This window comes from Leuresthes tenuis, unplaced genomic scaffold (genome assembly GCF_036924035.1).
Source record: "Leuresthes tenuis unplaced genomic scaffold, fLeuTen1.0.hap1 SCAF_16, whole genome shotgun sequence".
NCBI lineage: Eukaryota > Metazoa > Chordata > Actinopteri > Atheriniformes > Atherinopsidae > Leuresthes > Leuresthes tenuis.
The window spans coordinates 22481409-22488183 of record NW_027325370.1 but is presented as its reverse complement, the minus strand read 5'-3'; positions in this window follow the sequence as shown (position 1 = coordinate 22488183).

The window sequence follows — 6775 nt, the reverse complement described above, 5'->3', positions numbered from 1 at the left end:
TGAATGGCTTTCAGGTAATTGGCTCTTGTTGCAGTACCACCTCGGTTGATTGTTCCAAGTAAGACGAGCATAGGGCTGAACACCAGCAAGACTGAAGGTCAGAGTAAATCACTCAAATATTTGGCCACAGATTACAGTCTTTGGGAAACATGAAAAATCCATGAGCATGAATGACATTTCTGAAGACTTGAAGTAAACAGAGTAGAAAGTATAGATTTAGAGCTTTTTAAAAATGTATTGGCTTATTTTTTTATTCATTTATTTAGCTGAACCTACAGCTTTTAGCTTTATTTCAAAATATGTCTAACACTTATCCTTAGGGTGCTGGGGCTATTGCTTCAACAATGCATCCCCGGTTTGTGTACATACAAGTGGAGGGTTTTTGTATGTATGTGTCTGTGTGTGTGTGTCCTGTCTCCCTCCTGTTGAGCGTATTCTCTGCAGAAGAGAAAAGTCCCTCAAAAACTGAATAATGTTGAGTTGAGCTGGATCATTTGGTAAAATAAGGCTTGCGGGACAGCAGATATGGGGATATTGTATGAATACTTATGTTCAGAAATGTATTCCATCAATAAGTCTTACCATCAATCACATTTAGTGTTGTCGTGCAGACAGCTTTGCCATATTCGTTCACAGCGTAACACTTGTATGTATCAGTCTCCGCTGGGGTCACTCTGTGAATCTGGAAACAACAAATAGAACATGTCTCACTATGATTCAGTTTTGTTTAAACTTTGTTTTGTGATGAAAAGGTACGAGAAGTTAGTCACTACTCAAAGGATATTTGGAATTTAGTCATTTACCTCTAATGTGCATTCCCCCGTTGAGTCATCATATTTTCTGTGAAATTTTTCCTTGTCTGAAATAATTCCTTTCGTTCTTCGCCATGACACATCTGGTTTTGGATCTCCTGTCACAACAGTCTTGAAAACAGCTATTTGTCCTAAAGGATATGTGAAAGAATTAAGCTTATTTTCAGGTTCTACCATCTGAGTTCTGTTTGAGTTTGAGGAACGATAAATGTAAAGATGCTGTTGAGTGCTAAATGGTCCATGTGTGATACTTGTTTAGTTTGACACTTGACATTGCTATAACCATGCAATTTCATAAATGCATCAGATCTGTGCTTCTTTTGATAAAGAGACCCACCTTCCTTTATGGTTACTGGCGCTGGTTTACATTGGAAATCTGGGATGGTTTTACCCTCTGGCAAGTCTACTATATACTGTGTGATCATCACCCCAGGGGTCTTAGATCGTCTCTTGACAGCAGCTAAGTAAAGTCAGGAAAAAAAGAAGCTTTAGTTATCAAACAAAAATCAACCCAGGACTCTAGGATTTGTACTATAATATAACTATAATATGTTCAGAGCAGAGCAGATTTGTGCTCTGTTACAACAAAACAGATTTCTCATTTGCTACCAGCAGATGTCAGGAATGTTGAATATGTTCCCAGCGAGGCTTTGTGTACGTTGACAGCAGTATTGAGCATACACAAACTGAGATCATAGCGAAAAGGGTAACCATACAAGCCTATGATATTCCTGCCAGCCACCTTCTATTATACCACTTGTTCCAGCGGATTACATATTAATATGAAATAATGAGATAATCATTTCATGGTTTAAGATGACAGAGATTTGAAAATAGCAACATGAAGAGCTCCAATAATGGATTTCTGGTTAAAAAAAAAAACAATCTTCTCATTGCAAGGGGCAAAATCACTCATGTACATCTGGGATATCTAATGTTTCCTTTAGAATTCAATTTCCCTGAGTGTGTAATCACTGAAAGTCAATTTCCAAACAAACATCCATTTGTCACTGGCAGCAAAAATATATATATCCTGTCAAAGAAGGCTGAAAACATGAGTGACTTGTGAAGACTCTCTTTTTGACCGAAGAGAATCATATGTTGTTGATCTTCAGGCAGCACTACTGTTAAAAAGTGGATTACTCCTCTTACAGTAATACGAGAGAACTGGGGGATGTAACACTACTGCCATACAATCAAATCTCCATGTGAGCCCAGCAAATGTACAGCCATACATATGAACAAGTCATCATGTTTAAGAGGCCTCAAAAGTGCCCAACGGTTTGATGTAGGGCTGGAGACCAAAGAACTCTTCCTTGGCTGGAGACCAAAGACCAAGAACTGCCCACTAGCGCTCTGGTACAGTTTTTATAACAAAGGTTGATGTATTTCAAAAGGAGTGAGAACCATATTGTTTAATAGTTCACAAACTTATCTAGAGTTGCTTTAAATGTACAAATATAGAAAATCACACATGAGTTGAAGAAGAACAAAGTTGATCCCCAGATTAGTGATTATTATAAGAAGGTCCAAAATAGTAGTACTGCCACCTGGTCATGGACGTCGGAACTATTTTCTAAGAGGGGGGGTGGGGGAAGCACGCACACTTATCAATGAGTAAGGATTTGATTTGAAGTTATTTCATAATAGCATGCAGTTATAAGGGAACTAAAATGGATGAACACGGCATCTTTATTGTTAAGAAAATTATACTTTGATAACTAAATCAAGCCATTTAAGGAACATCACAGCATTATTTGTACCCATGAATGTGTCGATTATTCAGTGGCGATACTTAACACACCCAGACATAGCACATATAATACAACACAAGGCTGCTCAAGACTGAGAAAGAGCAGATATGTGCAGGGCCAGACAGAGCTTAATGAGCTTCTCCACCTCTGATAGCATGGAGTGGGTTTGGAGATGCACGGTTTGCAGGATGGACACAACATCCTGGATGGTGCTAAGTTTTTTATTTGTTTAGCCTACGTAACACTCAGTGGGTCTACATGATGAGATTAACTCGATTATAGCTATAGTTGGGTTATGCTCCTTATCTGAGCAAGGGTAATTATCCTTGGATATATGGCGGTGAATGAATCGAATCACTGGCACAAAGCATGCGATACCGCAGTACGATAGGTAGCGCTGTACCCATTTCACCACCAACAACAACAACAAAATTAAGGCATTCGAGAAAGATGGCGAACGGAGAGCAAGATGAAACTCCGTCCCTCTACATTTAGTTTGTGATGAGCTGGTTATGGCACAAACATGATGCACAACAGCGCATTCTCCATCGCGTTGTTTATTTCTTTCCGACTGGGGCGACAACAACAGTAATATCGTGAAAAAATCTCAAGCATGCGCAGAACGCTCGCTCCGATCCACTGTTGTCTACGTGCACATTCAGTGGGCATTTGGATTGAGTTATCTCTGGGTCTTAATTCGATCGCGAGTAACCCGATCCGATTCGATTTCTTGTCAGATTAAGGTGTCTACATGAACTGAATAACTCAACCTTATTGTAATTTAGCCATTAATCCGATCCGATGGCAGTAGCCTATGCCTAGGCTATGGAGTCAGGCAGGCTGCATATCACATCAAAAGCATAGATATATGCATAAATTATATAAAGGAGATAAATGTAAGTCAGACAAATTTAGTTTAAATTCAGATTCTTTATTTTTTTAAAGTGTAATGCAGTTGGTAGGGAGGATGATGGGGTGCGGGAGTTGCGGATGGGAGGGAGCCTAGTTCCGACGTCTATGCACCTGGTCATGTCACTTCTTTGATAAGGTGTAATACAAAAGTAGGCCAGTTGATGAGGTGTATTTAATAGTACTATAAGTTTTATTGAACAATAATTCCTTTGTGCGTTATGAATTCTGTGTGTCAGCATAGACATTGATTGTGACATCTAAAAACACTCAAGTTTTATCTACCGGAAAATACAGCAGTTCTCTCATTTTACCTGACTTGCTGCCAGACACGTCATTAAAACGCTGAATGTACTGGTGAACAATGGAGAAAGCTGCATGGGGAAAAAAAGGAAAAAAACAATTGATTATCCAGAAATGCAGGGAATTCTGTACTGATGTTGCAGGGCATCGAGTGTTTTATGGTTTACAGATGTGTATATATATATAAATATCATATTCAACAGAAAATTTACAGTATTGGTTTCCTCTGTGAAATTGCGAGATATATTTTCCAAGTGGTTATTTATGTTCATGAAAATGTTTTTTAGACCAGAAGAAGAACTAGAGGCAGTAAGAACGGACAGAGCTGGTCAGTTGCAGCAACGCCAGCTATGTTCTCATGAATTAGAAGAAAGTATGCAAAGACACTTTAATGTGTATCATGTGGTGGGGTTGATTAACTTTGTGTCATTGTCTGGTCATTGTCTGGTCATGTGGATGGTTATAAATGCATCAAGGTTTTTTCTTAACATTTGGGAATAGAAGTGTAAAAAAGCTGCAATCACAATAATGATCTGTGAAATGTGGTGCAAGTCTAATCTTGGCTCTCCAGATAAGCTCTGTGTTGGTCTCTGCCAACTCATGAAGAAAATGAATGTTATTTTAATTGCTAAATGCTCCACTGTGATCAACAGATGGTCTTTGACTCTGTCTGTCTGCCATTTGGTGACAAGCAGGACGACAAAGTTACAGCCAAAGCCTGCTTAGTTTTTTTTCTGACTTATTCTTCCACATTCATAATTATTAGATCCATTTTAGGATTATGTTTTCCCTTATAAAACAATGAAGTCCAGGGAGAGCCTTTTTTATTTTGTATTTGTTATCGTAAGTATGATTGAGTCCTTTATAGTAAAATTCATTCCCTTTTGAAAGAATGAATACATCTCTGACATTAGTGAAATGTAACAGTATTGTTGCCCCTGGTGGTAAGAACTGTCTTCTCCAGAAAAAACAAATTCATTTATATATATATATGTGTGTGTGTCTGTGTGTGTGATTTTATTGGCTCTGCTGCAGCAGGTGTCTGTAAGATGTTCATTCAGTGTAAAAAAAGACATGAAGAACAACAATGAATTGCAATACTGTACATGGTCTGGTGTTAGACTGCCCCGCATTCTTCATTCTTTTCCACATCTTGGCACGAGGTAAGTGTTAAAAGGATTACCTGCAAAAAGATGGCGAGCATGAGCATTAGAGCCAATTACAAGTGCAGCCACTGTTGGCATTAAGGTAAACTTTGCACTTTGCTCCTGCTACTGTGGCTTTTTTGTTCTTTTTTTGGGATTGGTTCAGAAGGCTCTTATTAAAGATATCAAATATATTCAGTCTTTTTCTTTCTGCATGTGCTGTAGAGGCAATAAGCTCTAACACCTTTTCAGAACTCTTTGCACTAAAGCTGTCAAAAAGTAATAAGTACAGTAAATGAATGATGCTTTTGCAGAAAAATAATCACATGATTTTATTATTACCAAGCCGTCTGCATCTCTCGTGTTGGTGCTTTGCGGGCTCCCACTTTTAAATGCTTACCATCACCTTTAGTATGAGGCTTTTAAGTTCCTATGGGCTGTGAATGCAGTGAGAAAAATGTTTACCTTGTGTACGAATATGAAAATTTAATGATTCAACCTAGTTGCATAAGTTTTCATTCTTCTGTAACTTCTAGAATGCCTTTATGAATAAATAAAAGTTTTCATTTATAAGCCACATTGCTCTGTGTCAACCTGCTGCCCCACGTCTTTCCCACTTAGTTGACTGTTGGTCTAGTCTGCCCATATATTGATCCTTTTGTGTCTAGTTTGTGCCAGACAGCCCTAACCACAGCTCCGAAATTTTAATGCCCTAACTGCGTATTGATACATTTATGGAGTTTTTCATGCTCCTGAAATGGATCTATGGATTTGGAATTGTACCCTTTTGCCCTCGTCCTGCCCCTCTGTCAGCTTTTTCTTAGATCTATAATATTCTCTAAACTATATGCTTTACTTAATTCTATACTGTATTGCAACCTGTATTATCTATTAACAGTCACCTTCATGATCAAAGTGAAGAGTTGAATAAGACTATGAGGATCACAGACCTATACAATCCAAACATTATCTGTAAGATTCCTTTTATTTCTGTGTTCATTCAGTGGAGTCTGTGTTGTTGAATATACATCACGGACTAAGCCACCTTCAAGTGAATGTTTTAGTGGAGACTTTATCACAGGCATAGATTTAACTAAAGATGCAGCAGTTGCATAATTTGTGCTACAGTACTTAGTGAACAAACAAATATTTAGTTACCTGCAGATATTTCAAAAACTGTGACACAAAGCTTAAATAATGCTACTCTGTTGTCGCCTTCTCATGAAAGATCCTAAGAATGAATTTCTCTGAAAGTTCACTCACTAAGTGAACCAGTGACGAATAAGATAAGTTGAAAATTGTGGAAACAGTGCAGAGGAGAGACAACAGTGTTTTTAATAACCTTTGTATCAGCTACATTTTCTCATAAAAGGACGGTTTATCAAATGAAAGTATAGCTTTCAGAAATCACCAGCAGGAAAAAAAGTGAGAATTAACCCTTTAATTTGTGTTTCAAGTTGAAATCTCTTGTTGCTTCATAAGAGTGGCCTCCTCTTCAGCTGTTCTATGTGCATCGGCTCTCAAATAGTAATCGACTTGAGCTGAAATGAGCTGTGGTACTTATGGTACTGTACATACATCTGATCACACACAGACTCAAACAAACAGAGGAAAGAGTGTTTTACCTGTCTCCAGCTCGATGTTTGCTCTCACTCAGACTAGTTTGTAGATATATAAACCTCCTGGGCTTTACTGGATTTTAAATCCTTTGGGGGAAATGTCTGGCTTTGCCACCTACAGCCTTGTGCCTAGAAAGTGACTGTCAAGGGTCCTCCTCTGTTAAAGCAGACGGATGCTGAGTGCGGGTTATTATTGAGGAGAAGTGGGGTGGAGGGGGTGGGGTCTCTTGTTG